The sequence below is a fragment of the Taudactylus pleione genome, unplaced genomic scaffold (assembly GCF_031769625.1).
Source record: "Taudactylus pleione unplaced genomic scaffold, aTauple2 ptg000407l, whole genome shotgun sequence".
In the NCBI taxonomy this organism is placed as follows: Eukaryota; Metazoa; Chordata; class Amphibia; order Anura; family Myobatrachidae; genus Taudactylus; species Taudactylus pleione.
In genome coordinates this window covers 3527179-3542109 of record NW_028284809.1, presented here as the reverse complement: position 1 = coordinate 3542109, position 14931 = coordinate 3527179, and the positions used below count along the sequence as shown (strand labels likewise).

At 50.1% G+C, this 14931-nt stretch overlaps 1 pseudogene across 1 annotated transcript in view; it reads right to left on the bottom strand.

The window, feature by feature from the left end:
* The window catches only part of LOC148506379 (uncharacterized), a 46924-nt pseudogene that overhangs the window by 23055 nt on the left and 8938 nt on the right, over positions 1-14931 (bottom strand). Inside the window, exons 3-4 of the transcript XR_015869796.1 lie at positions 14710-14819; positions 7817-8027 (exon numbers count right to left, since the gene is read on the bottom strand). The product of XR_015869796.1 is annotated as an uncharacterized LOC148506379 (transcript). The remainder of the gene's footprint in view (positions 1-7816; positions 8028-14709; positions 14820-14931) is intronic.

Genomic DNA, 14931 nt, shown 5'->3' with positions numbered 1-14931 from the left:
GCTCCTGTCACTGAGGGGAAGTGTCAGTCTGCACTTAATACTACAGTGTAGCACCCCGCTCCTGTCACTGAGGGGAAGTGTCAGTCTGCAATTAATACTACAGTGCAGCACCCGGCTCCTGTCACTGAGGGGAAGTGTCAGTCTGCACTTAATACTACAGTGCAGCACCCGGCTCCTGTCACTGAGGGGAAGTGTCAGTCTGCAATTAATACTACAGTGCAGCACCCCGCTCCTGTCACTGAGGGGAAGTGTCAGTCTGCACTTAATACTACAGTGTAGCACCCCGCTCCTGTCGCTGTGGGTGGGGGAGTCTGCACCTTGGTGTCACCCCTCACACCCCCAAATGACGCTACTGTGAGAGATGGAAAGGAAAATCTTTGTTTTGAGGTTAAAATGTCGGGACACCAGGCTGAACCCCTTGGACAGCCCCCCCCCCCCCCCCCCTCCTAAAGACTAATTAGGCAATTGGAAGTTCCAAATCAACTTCAATAATTACATGTCATTTTTTGGGTGGTTAAAAAAAAAAATTGTCATCAAATTACCCCAAAATCAACTTTTTCGTTAGTTTAGTCAACCCAAATTTAATTAACATTAATTTTTCAACTAAAAAATTATTGTATCATTTGTACCCTCAAACTACCCCAAAATCACCCTTTTCCCTACTTTTTTTTGCATTTTTTAATTTAATTAAGTTGAGAGTAAGTGAAAAAAAAATAAAAATGAAAAGCATTTAAAAAAAACCAAACAGTAATTTGACACCATTTAAAAACCTACATTACCTTCCTAATGCCCACTAACAGGCGTCTATACGGTCCTGCTAACAAAATTATCCATTTTGGGGGGTCCAGGATGGTCTCCCCACATTTTCATGCATTTGTCTCAAATCTCATTTGGCAGTCAGCTCGCACCCCTCCGCTGCAACTAGTGCGAATAGGGATTTTTAATTGGACTGGAGAATTCTTGGGAGTGCGCTTCACTGCGAAGTGTCAGAGCTTCAAGAAAAACTCGCTACTCGCAATTCTCACCTAATAGGATTGACCCCATAGTTTCCAGTCTGTATCAGTCCCATGTATTTCTAGAAGTCAGTGGGCACCAATGCTCATACATAAGCAGCAGGCACTAGTCAGACACGAGCAGCAGACACTAGTCAGACACGAGCAGCAGACACTAGTCAGACACGAGCAGCAGGCACTAGTCAGACACGAGCAGCAGGCACTAGTCAGACACGAGCAGCAGGCACTAGTCAGACACGAGCAGCAGGCACTAGTCAGACACGAGCAGCAGGCACTAGTCAGACACGAGCAGCAGACACGAGTCACACACGAGCAGCAGACACGAGTCACACACGAGCAGCAGGCACTAGTCACACACGAGCAGCAGGCACTAGTCACACACGAGCAGCAGACACTAGTCACACACGAGCAGCAGACACTAGTCACACAGGAGCAGCAGGCACTAGTCACACAGGAGCAGCAGACACTAGTCACACACGAGCAGCAGACACTAGTCACACACGAGCAGCAGACACTAGTCACACACGAGCAGCAGACACTAGTCACACACGAGCAGCAGACACTAGTCACACACGAGCAGCAGACACTAGTCACACATGAGCAGCAGGCACCATTCATACACGAGCAGCAGGCACTAGTCACACACGAGCAGCAGGCACTAGTCACACACGAGCAGCAGGCACCATTCATACATGAGCAGCAGGCACTAGTCACACACGAGCAGCAGGAGCAGCAGACACTAGTCACACACGAGCAGCAGGCACTAGTCACACACGAGCAGCAGACACTAGTCACACACGAGCAGCAGGCACTAGTCACAGACGAGCAGCAGGCACTAGTCACACACGAGCAGAAGGCACTAGTCACACACGAGCAGCAGGCACTAGACACACACGAGCAGCAGGCACTAGTCACACACGAGCAGCAGGCACTAGTCACACACGAGCAGCAGGCACTAGTCACACACGAGCAGCAGGCACTAGTCACACACGAGCAGCAGGCACTAGTCACACACGAGCAGCATGCACTAGTCACACACGAGCAGCACACTAGTCACACACGAGCAGCAGGCACTAGTCACACACGAGCAGCAGGCACTAGTCACACGAGCAGCAGACACTAGTCACACACGAGCAGCAGACACTAGTCACACACGAGCAGCAGACAATAGTCACACACGAGCAGCAGACACTAGTCACACACGAGCAGCAGGCACTAGTCACACACGAGCAGCAGCCACTAGTCACACACGAGCAGCAGGCACTAGTCACACACGAGCAGCAGCCACTAGTCACACACGAGCAGCAGGCACTAGTCACACACGAGCAGCAGCCACTAGTCACACACGAGCAGCAGGCACTAGTCACACACGAGCAGCAGGCACTAGTCACACACGAGCAGCAGGCACTAGTCACACACGAGCAGCAGGCACCATTCATACATGAGCAGCAGGCAGGCACTAGTCACACACGAGCAGCAGGCACTAGTCACACACGAGCAGCAGGCACTAGTCACACACGAGCAGCAGGCACTAGTCACACACGAGCAGCAGGCACGAGTCACACACGAGCAGCAGGCACGAGTCACACACGAGCAGCAGGCACTAGTCACACACGAGCAGCAGGCACTAGTCACACACGAGCAGCAGACACTAGTCACACACGAGCAGCAGGCACTAGTCACACACGAGCAGCAGGCACTAGTCACACACGAGCAGCAGGCACTAGTCACACACGAGCAGCAGGCACTAGTCACACACGAGCAGCAGGCACTAGTCACACACGAGCAGCAGGCACTAGTCACACACGAGCAGCAGGCACTAGTCACACACGAGCAGCAGGCACTAGTCACACACGAGCAGCAGGCACTAGTCACACACGAGCAGCAGGCACCATTCATACATGAGCAGCAGGCAGGCACTAGTCACACACGAGCAGCAGGCACTAGTCACACACGAGCAGCAGGCACTAGTCACACACGAGCAGCAGGCACTAGTCACACACGAGCAGCAGGCACTAGTCACACACGAGCAGTAGGCACCATTCATACACGAGCAGCAGGCACTAGTCACACACGAGCAGCAGGCACTAGTCACACACGAGAAGCAGACACTAGTCACACACGAGCAGCAGACACTAGTCACACACGAGCAGCAGACACTAGTCACACACGAGCAGCAGACACTAGTCACACACGAGCAGCAGACACTAGTCACACACGAGCAGCAGGCACTAGTCAGACACGAGCAGCAGACACTAGTCAGACACGAGCAGCAGGCACTAGTCACACACGAGCAGCAGACACGAGTCACACACGAGCAGCAGGCACTAGTCACAGACGAGCAGCAGACACTAGTCACAGACGAGCAGCAGACACTAGTCACACACGAGCAGCAGGCACTAGTCACACACGAGCAGCAGGCACTAGTCACACACGAGCAGCAGGCACTAGTCACACATGAGCAGCAGGCACTAGTCACACATGAGCAGCAGGCACTAGTCACACATGAGCAGCAGGCACTAGTCACACATGAGCAGCAGGCACCATTCATACACGAGCAGCAGGCACTAGTCACACACGAGCAGCAGGCACCATTCATACACGAGCAGCAGGCACCATTCATACACGAGCAGCAGGCACTAGTCACATATGAGCAGCAGGCACCATTCATACACGAGCAGCAGGCACTAGTCACACACGAGCAGCAGGCACCAGTCACACACGAGCAGCAGGCACTAGTCACACACGAGCAGCAGGCACTAGTCACACACGAGCAGCAGGCACTAGTCACACACGAGCAGCAGGCACTAGTCACACACGAGCAGCAGGCACTAGTCACACACGAGCAGCAGGCACTAGTCACACACGAGCAGCAGGCACCATTCATACATGAGCAGCAGGCACCATTCATATATGAGCAGCAGGCACCATTCATACACGAGCAGCAGACACTAGTCACACACGAGCAGCAGACACTAGTCACACACGAGCAGCAGGCACGAGTCATACACAGGGTTGCCTACCTTTAACATTCTCTTCCCGGGAGAAGCCCGGGTAAGAGATGCAGCAGGGGGCCCACGGGGGCGGGGCTTGACAATTCGCGTCATTAAGCCCCGCCCCCTCGCGGTAAAATTGCCGCGATTGGGCACAATTTACATAGGGGCGGGGCCAAATGCTGTGATTCATGCAGAATCACAGCTTAAGCCCCTGCCCCCTTCACGGAGACCCACGATTGCCGCGGGTATTCTCTTCATTCTGCCCACTTCACTAGGAAGTGGGCAGAATGCGGGAGAAATGCCTACCCTTCCTGGGGTGCGGGGGGTTACCCGAAAAATCGGGAGCCTCCCGCGAAAACCGGGAGGGTAGGCATGTATGGTCATACACGAGCAGCAGGCACTAGTCACACACGAGCAGCAGACACTAGTCAGACACGAGCAGCAGACACTAGTCAGACACGAGCAGCAGACACTAGTCAGACACGAGCAGCAGGCACTAGTCACACACGAGCAGCAGACACTAGTCACACACGAGCAGCAGACACTAGTCACACACGAGCAGCAGACACTAGTCACACACGAGCAGCAGGCACTAGTCACACACGAGCAGCAGGCACTAGTCACACACGAGCAGCAGGCACTAGTCACACACGAGCAGCAGGCACTAGTCACACACGAGCAGCAGGCACTAGTCACACACGAGCAGCAGGCACTAGTCACACACGAGCAGCAGGCACTAGTCACACACGAGCAGCAGGCACTAGTCACACACGAGCAGCAGACACTAGTCACACATGAGCAGCAGGCACTATTCATACATGAGCAGCAGGCACCATTCATACATGAGCAGCAGGCACCATTCATACATGAGCAGCAGGCACTAGTCACACACGAGCAGCAGGCACTAGTCACACATGAGCAGCAGACACTAGTCACACATGAGCAGCAGGCACTAGTCACACATGAGCAGCAGGCACTAGTCACACATGAGCAGCAGGCACTAGTCACACATGAGCAGCAGGCACTAGTCACACATGAGCAGCAGGCACTAGTCACACATGAGCAGCAGACACTAGTCACACATGAGCAGCAGGCACCATTCATACATGAGCAGCAGACACTAGTCACACACGAGCAGCAGACACTAGTCACACATGAGCAGCAGACACCAGTCACACATGAGCAGCAGGCACCATTCATACATGAGCAGCAGGCACTAGTCACACATGAGCAGCAGGCACCATTCATACATGAGCAGCAGGCACCATTCATACATGAGCAGCAGGCACTAGTCACACACGAGCAGCAGGCACTAGTCACACATGAGCAGCAGGCACCATTCATACATGAGCAGCAGGCACCATTCATACATGAGCAGCAGACACTAGTCACACACGAGCAGCAGACACTAGTCACACTTGAGCAGCAGACACTAGTCACACATGAGCAGCAGGCACCATTCATACATGAGCAGCAGGCACTAGTCACACATGAGCAGCAGGCACCATTCATACATGAGCAGCAGGCACCATTCATACATGAGCAGCAGACACTAGTCACACACGAGCAGCAGACACTAGTCATACACAGGGTTGCCTACCTTTAACATTCTCTTCCCGTGAGAAGCCCGGGTAAGAGATGCAGCAGGGGGCCGACGGGGGCGGGGCTTGACGATTCGCGTCATTAAGCCCCGCCCCCTCGTGGTAAAATTGCAACGATTGGGCACAATTTACATAGGGGCGGGGCCACATGCTGTGATTCATGCAGAATCACAGCTTAAGCCCCGCCCCCTTCTCGTAGACCCGCGATTGCCGCGGGTATTCTCTTAATTCTGCCCACTTCACTAGGAAGTGGGCAGAATGTGGGAGAAATGCCTACCCTACCTGGGGTGCGGGGGGTTACCCGAAAAATCGGGAGCCTCCCGCGAAAACCGGGAGGGTAGGCATGTATGGTCATACACGAGCAGCAGGCACTAGTCACACATGAGCAGCAGGCACCAGTCATACATGAGCAGCAGACACTAGTCACACATGAGCAGCAGACACTAGTCATACATGAGCAGCAGACACCAGTCATACATGAGCAGCAGGCACTAGTCACACACGAGCGGCAGGCACTAGTCACACACGAGCGGCAGACACTAGTCACACACGAGCGGCAGACACTAGTCACACACGAGCGGCAGGCACCATTCATACACGAGCGGCAGACACTAGTCACACACGAGCGGCAGGCACCATTCATACACGAGCGGCAGGCACCATTCATACATGAGCAGCAGGCACTAGTCACACACGAGCAGCAGGCACTAGTCATACATGAGCAGCAGGCACTAGTCATACATGAGCAGCAGACACTAGTCATACATGAGCAGCAGACACTAGTCATACATGAGCAGCAGACACTAGTCATACATGAGCAGCAGACACTAGTCATACATGAGCAGCAGACACTAGTCATACATGAGCAGCAGACACTAGTCACACACGAGCAGCAGGCACTAGTCACACACGAGCAGCAGGCACCATTCATACATGAGCAGCAGACACTAGTCATACATGAGCAGCAGACACTAGTCATACATGAGCAGCAGACACTAGTCATACATGAGCAGCAGGCACTAGTCACACATGAGCAGCAGACACTAGTCATACATGAGCAGCAGACACTAGTCATACATGAAACTCCAGAAATGTGGACGTTCAGTGTAACTTATTTCATGCTAAATGTATGGAGCCCACTCACTTTCTCCCCCTGTGCAACCATTTAAGGGCAAATGTAGTGGTACTTTGGAAAGGGGCTCCACAGCCCCCTACTAAATTCCCCCTTATTCTTGCAGAGACGGGCTCTTTCCTGCACCCAGCCTACATTTAGCAAGGTTCACCCCAATGTGCTCCACAGAAACAGTAACATTCTGCATTCCGACACTGCTGCCATATTGATGCGTTAGGCTATAAGTGGCATTTATTACATACAATAAATACATATGAAGTATATGTGGTGACAGTTTTGCGGGAGTGTTGTGGGATACTAAGATTCCATATTTTCATATTTAGGGTATATTTATTAATTATTGTGATTTCATTAAATCCAATAATTATAATTTCTTATTGCTGCTAATCGCGGGGTATTCAGTTGGGGTGTATTGAGAAACACAGCCAGCGACAGGGGTTCCGATAGGAGCTGGTCCATGCGATGTGTAAACTACAGTGAACGCTGATCCAATCACTTTACTTTGTGCTGCGAGACCCCCGGCGGCCTACTGTGCCTGCGTAATCATCAGACTTCCTATGTGTGAGCTGCCATTGCTGGGGAGAGATCTGCTACACTGGTAAACGCCATCTAAAGAACTTAAGATGGCGTTAGCTGCCGTGTCACAGCGTGGTAAATCTAGCAATATAGCTGCCCCAATAGGAACCTATGGCAACTGCTATTGCGATCGGAAAGAGGGTAAGATATCTCCTGCGGAACCCCCCCATCATACATCCAGGGGATGCTTACATGTTGCAGGGTTTTTCACAAAAAATTTTTTTTTTATAAAAATGCCTCTTAAATGACAATTTTGATAAAATAGGTTATTATTATTATTTCCTTTCAGATGAATTTTGAGACACAGTGAACTGGAAACCTATTTAAAAAAAAAGAAGTTGCCCTTAGCAACCAATCAGCTTTGAGGTACATTCTATAAAATAATAGTTACAGTAGAAGCTGATTGGTTGCTATGGGCAATTTCTCCACTTCTTCGGTCTTCACTACTTGTCACAATCAACCGTATATTTATTTTTATTTACCACTATCCCATCTTACACTGGCATTGGCTTCTATCTGTGCAGGACCGTACATGCTGGAGTAACCTCCTAATTAATTGACACGAAGACAACGCACAAGCCCACTGCGCCAATCTGGCGTTCTGCAAATGTTCACACGTCCGGACATGAAGCATCACGAACAGATACTGTTGGTGGACCTTACACACCCATCGATTAGCTGAGCCCATACCAATCTTCTGTAATAGTCTCTGAAAGGGATGACAAACAGAAATAAATCACAGAACAATAGGTCACATTTAATGATTTTTAGAAATGTAAAAAAAAAAACAAATGCTACATAATGTATTAAAAGTATACCAATTAAAATGTATGAATCCCAGGATGAGATTACATTTTACAGATTGTCATTATTTACATGGCCTTTTTGTACATATGGCGCAAGACACTTGGTACGTCAAAGACAATCCAACACTAGTAGCGATTCATCTTGGATAAAGGCTAGTTCTTGGACAAAAGCTACTGTAGATTTTAGGATAAAGGCTAGTTATTGGACACAAACTACTGTAGATCTTGGATGAAGGATAGTTCTTGGATGAAGGCTAGTTCTTGGACAAAAGCTACATTATATCTTGGATGAAGGCTAGTTCTTGGACAAAAGCTACATTATATCTTGGATGAAGGCTAGTTCTTGGATGAAGGCTAGTTCTTGGACAAAAGCTACTGTAGATCTTGGATGAAGGCTAGTTCTTGAAAAAAAGCTACGTAGATCCTGGATGAAGGCTAGTTCTTGGTGTCTAGGTTATTAATTATGTAGTATTGGACAGCAAGTAAAAGTGAACAACACATTTTAACTTGTCTATATTATTACTAGTAGTAACCAAGTTTTAGTAGAAGCTACCAGAACTTTTCACCCTGCAAAAAAACAACACATTATTCCCAGTAATGGCAACTAAATGTTAGTTAGCGTTTATCAGACACCTAACCCAGCAGTGACCAACATGTTATACCCAGCAATTACCAACTCGTTATACAGCCATGGCCAACAGTTTTGAGAATGACACAAGTTTTGCTATATTTGTGATTTCAAGTTCGGCTTACAGCTGATACTTCTCTGACTGTATATTTTGGTATTTAATTGTACCACTTTCTTTTCCTTTTTTACTGGCAACACTTATATGGTTAAATTTTTTTTTGTTTTTGTTTTGTTTAAAATATGTAGAAAATTTTTCAATAAAAAATCTACATGATTAAAAAAAAGTGATAACTAAGTGGCTCGAGGAACAAAACCTCAAGATTTTGAGTCCATAGCCAGGAAACTCCCCAGACTTTAATCCCATTGAGAACTTGTGATCAATCCTCAAGAGGCGGGTGGACAAACAAAAACCCACAAATTCCGACAAACTCCAAGCATTGAGTAGGCGAGAATGTGCGGCCATCAGTCAGTATGTGGCCCAGAAGTTGAGTGACAGCATGCCAGGGCGAATTGCAGAGGTCTTGAAAAAGAAGGGTCAACACTGCAAATATTGACTCTTTGCATAAACTTAGTGTAATTGTCAATAAAAGCCTGTGACACTTATGAAATGCTTGTAATGTTACTTCAGTACACCATCGTAACATCTGACAAAAAGGTCTAAAAACACTGAAGCAGCAAACTTTGTGAAAACCAATACTTGTGTCATTCTCAAAACTTTTGGCCATGGCTGTACCCAGCAGCAGTGGCGTAACTAGGGCAGGGCGAGCAGGGTGCGTGCCCTGGGCGCCGTTGGACCGGCGCCGCTGGCCACGGTACCGGCCCGCCCTCCCTAGTTAGCCAGTGTAGCGCCAACCGCAATGAGTGCGGTCAGCGCTACACATTTACACAGGACCAGCGCTAGGCTTCCAGCGCCGGTCCTGTGCTGCACGCTTGAGCCCGTTCTCTCCCCCTGAGCGCTTGCCCAATAGCGCTAGGAGGCGGGCTCAGGCTGTGCATAACACACGCATCGCTGGCAGCGATGCGTGTGTTAAACAGCAGCCAATGAGAGTCAGATAGACTCTCATTGACTGCTGCAGCACCCACTGCAAGAGCCGGACTTCCGTCCGGCTCCTGCAGTGGGTAATGGGACTGACGTCATGACGTCTGTCCCATAATGCTGAGCGCGCCAGCCGGGCGGACTGGCGGCCGGGAGTGGCGTCGCGGACAGGAGCAGCGTGGATTCAGGTAAGTATATATATATATTAACAACCACTGCGTGTTGCCATTTCTTCATATGCCAGAGTGCCGCACCTTCCTCCTCTACTTATATATATATATATATTTTAACCTATCTGCACAATGGGGGAGGGGGGTGGCTACTACTGGGGGTGCCATTATTGGGTGGACCTCTACTGGGGGGGGGACTACTACTGGGGGCACTTAATCGGGAGGGGGAACCTCTACTGGGGACTACTACTTGGGGGGGAACTACCACTGGGGGCATTATAAAAGGGGCCTACTACTAGAGGCACTGCACTCGGGGGACCACTACTGGGGGCACTGGATAGGGGGGATCACTACAGGGTGCCTGCATAAGGGGACCACTACTGGGAAAACTGCATGGGGGGGGGGGGAAGAGACTACTGCTGGGGGCACTATATAAAGGGGGGCACTATATATTTACCAGCACATCTCACCCAACAGTGACCAATACAATATATCCAGCAATGTCCAGACTACTCATAAACAGTAATAATCAGTAATGGTTAATTCATTATAAAGTGATAACCAGCATATTACGCCCAGTAACGACTAGCAATTTACACACTGTACTGACCAGCACATTTCACCCAGCAGTAAACAATACATCATATTTAGCAGTGTACAACACTCAACACTTTGTGATACCTTTAATATTATAACTAACACTAATACCCCTTTTACACCGACTGAAATATCCCGGGTTGATGTACGTAAACGCGCATAACCCCGGGATTTTAGTCGATGTAACCGGATCAACCCGGGTCCAGTGACCCGGGGATCCGACCCTGCTCGATTGCAGGGTTGAGCGCGGGTTGTTCCCGTGTCACCCTGCAATGTAAACGGCTCGGCCCGGCTCATGATGACCCGGGTCGCGCCGCATGCCGCCTGATTGGCCGGCTTCAGTGGCGCTTGGAGATGACATCATCTCCAAGCGGCCACTGCAAGCAGCGCCTGTCCGAGCAGCACGAAGCAGCGCACCCCACCTGCTCTCCCTGCCTCCGGACCGCTGCAGGATAAGGTAAGTAGGTCACGGAGGGGAGGGAGGGGAAAAAGCGCTGGTCACCTTCGCTGGACAGTCGGGTCAGTGCTGACCCGGGTCAGGTGTGAATGGCGCCGAATCGGGCACAGCCCAGGTCGGCGCCGCAGTGTAAAAGGGGGTCTGATCTGGGTTGGAAACGTGTTCCAAATCCCGCGTCAGACCCGGGGACTTTGGTGTAAAAGGGGTATTATAAATACATTAATCCCAACCGCTGTCATGTGTCAACACACTATACCCTGCAATGTCAAGTACAGTACACACAATGGTTATCAGCATGTTATACTCAATAACTGACATTACACCCAGGGCTGCCGAGAGCAGCGCCGCGCCCGGGGGTGTGGCCTAATAGTGGGAGGCGTGGCCATGCCCGCTTAGGAAAAAAAAAATTTAATTAAATATTTTTCAGCACCGCTGCGCCCTGGGGAGGGGTGCGCTGAGAGCCCCTTAGCCCCGTGGCAAGCCCTGGGGGGGGGGGGGTGCGCTCAGTGTGATCAATCCCCCCCACAGGCATAGGGAGGCTGCCGCGGCTGTTGCTTAACAGCCGCATGCAGTCTCCCACTGCAGCCCGGCACACAGCAGCATGTGCTGGGCTGCAGTGACTTAAGAGGGATGGGGAGCGGTGCCGGACCCGGGCCCCCACCGGGCCCCTCCAGCAAGCCCGGGGAAACAGTACCCGCTCCCCCCCCCCTCTTGGCGCCCCTAATTACACCTAGCAGTGATTGGCACAGTACACCCAGCAGTGATTGGCGCAGTACACCCAGCAGTGATTGGCGCAGTACACCCAGCAGTGATTGGCGCAGTACACCCAGCAGTGTGTCACGTTTAGCGTCCTGGAGTCCCCTACTGAGGGGCTGGAAGTGGTGGTCCCGAGTCAATGAAGGAGTCAGGAGCGAGGAACCTGGATGTTCAGTCTCCTCGTCCACAAGCATCGGGTGTTGATGAGACCTGGCCTAGGGTGCGGAGCCTAACCTGCCGGGAGGTGTTCACCAGTGACACCTCCAAGCGGGATATGGGTTTCAGCTTCCTCCAACAAGCAGGTCACGGTCCCCAGGTCAGAGATCTGATGCGAGTGTGAATAGAAAAAAGATACACCGCTATGGCCCACTGGAAATATAATCTCTGTACCACTAGTACCGAGAAGCACAATAGAAATGTTTCTTGAAGAAGTGCTGTGGGAGACCAGAGAAAGGAAATCCACTGAGGAGTATGTTCAGTAGCTAACACCGGAGAATGACGATATGCTGCTGACTCGAGGAGAAGGAGGATCCGTACTTGTACAATACTGTGCGTACCAAGTACACAAGCAAAGGTATTCTGACACACTGCTGCACCAAAAGGTGGCACTTGGAATTGTACACAGGCAAGGTGTTCTGTAGCTCTGCTGTACAAAGATATGGCTCTTGTAAATAATACACAGGTAAAGGCACTTGAAATAATCACTAGGACTCAGTACGAAGGAGATGTACTGGGGATACACTGGAAATACCACTGTGAAGAGTCTGGAAGATTGCATGTGAAGCCTGGAATGAAGCAAACAGCAACCATCTGGGAATAACGAAGTTGATAAGGCAATTACCTGCTCACCTGGAGTCCTATTTATACCGCCAGGTATCTGTCCATTGGATGAGCAAGTCAGCTGAAAACTGACACAGCTACCACTGGATAAGAATCTATCAGGTGATTCAGCCAAGATGGCTGCGCCCATGACCATCGCCGCAGGAACTCCGATATGGAGGATTGTGAGACAGTCACCTGGGCCCCGGGGAGAATACTCAGCAAGTCACCTACTGCTGCGCCTGACGTCTCACTGCTCTCGCTAATGAGGGGAAGCCAGCGCTACGGTAAGTAACAGCTGATCCCAGGCAGAATCCTGACACAGTGATGGGCAAATGACACCTAGCAGTGATGGGCACATTACACCTAGCAGTGATGGGCACATTACACCTAGCAGTGATGGGCACATTACACCTAGTAGTGATGGGCACATTACACCTAGCAGTGAATGGCGGGTTACGTCTAGCAGTGATGGGCACAGTATGTCTAGAAGTGATTGGCATATTACACCTAGCAGTGATTGGCACATTACACCTAGCAGTGATTGGCACATTATGTCGAGCAGTGTTTGGCACATTGAGTTTAGCAGTGATTGGCACATTGCGTCTAGCAGTGATTGGCACATTACATCTAGTAGCGATTGGCACATTACACCTAGCAGTGATGGGCAGTGATAGGCACATTACGTCTAGTAGCGATTGGCACATTAAACCTAGCAGTGAGTGGCACATTACGTCTAGCTGGGATTGGCACATTATGTTTAGCAAGGATTGGCACAATACACCTAGAAGTGATTGGCACATTATACCTAGCATTGACCAGATTATTATATTAAGCAATAACTAAAGCATTATAGACTATAATCAGCAGAAATTAGCAGGCTGTGCCCACAAGTCATCAACTTTTTATACCCACTACATATAACTTTTAGCATTAAAGGTGCTGAAGTGATCAGATTATTCTTCACTATAGATATTATTGAGATGGGTGGTTCGGTTTTGGCTCAGTTAAATTCGGATCTAAAAACTGAATCTTATTGGCTGACTCCCACGTGTTTTGGATAGCCAATAAGATAAATCCAAACTTGCGCTAATTTGGCGAAAAAAAACAAGTAGGTTCCTATAGATGGACCAAACCGTAGGGACACTCGTGCGCTAAATTCACCCTTGATACTTCCAAACTCTTGCATCAGATGGCGCAAACCTTCGTACTTCTTCAGACGCAGCTGTCATGATCCGCAAAGCTAAGCTAGGGAATTTAATTTAGTCACTGTAGGTTCCTATAGATGGACGGTTTGGTCCATCTTTAGGGGAATCAGTATGATTCACTGCCCGACAGCCGAAGCCCAACAGTGAAGATCCCGACAGGTAAGTATATTTTGCATTTACTACCCTAACCTTCCCCCCCTATCCCTAACCCTCCCTTAGAGGTGCCTAACCACCCTCTAAGTGCCGAAACCTAACCCCCCTTCTACGCAGCCTAAACCTAAGTCTCCCGGAGGGGGGGGGGGGGGGGGCCTAACCCACCCTTCCCCTAGCCTAACCCTAACCTCCCGGGGGGGTGCCTAACCCTAAGTCCCCTAACCTAACCTCCCCCCCCCCCCCTTCAGCTGTCCGTGCTCGGCGCCCTGCTTGCCTTCGTTCGGTAAGCCGGGTATCGGGCTCCCGGCATAGGTCTAATAGCCGGCGTTGGGATTTCGACGCCGGTCATTAGACACTTGCCAGGATTAGACAGTCGGGATGCCGATGGTCAGCATTTAGACCGTCGGCATCCCGACTGCATCCCACTGTTGCACCCACATGCAAGACGAGACTATATAAAGTGGATAAAGTGGTGGATTTAGAAAGCTTGCTTGCTGCACTCTGGGAGGGCGCTCACCTAGAATGATCTGATTTTTCCATGACCTCTGAGATTAGGGAGGTAGCTTGTCCTCCTCTATGGGACAACTATGACACCTTTTTCATTTGGCGCTTTATGGAAAAGCTTTTGTATTGTAGGTAAACTTTTACCAATGTTATAAAAATGCTCAACCACCCACATTACTAAGGCAACCAGATGTCTCCATGCACTAACATACTCAACATTCCAGAAGGCTTCTGAAAAGATTCAAAATGTGTCTTACCTGAGGCCATTCCCTGCGCGTTCTACTCAGGCTCTGGATAACGGGACAATCTCCCTTCCTGCAGACCCTCCAATGTGATATGATTATTCGGACAAATCGGCAGCTGGGAACTATTATTAAAAACAATGAGAACATTCAATTGTGAAATGCTACATGACATGGTCTGTAAATGAAACCAAAAACCCTCTCATACCTTTTGTAGCAGGGCCATAACTAAGGGTG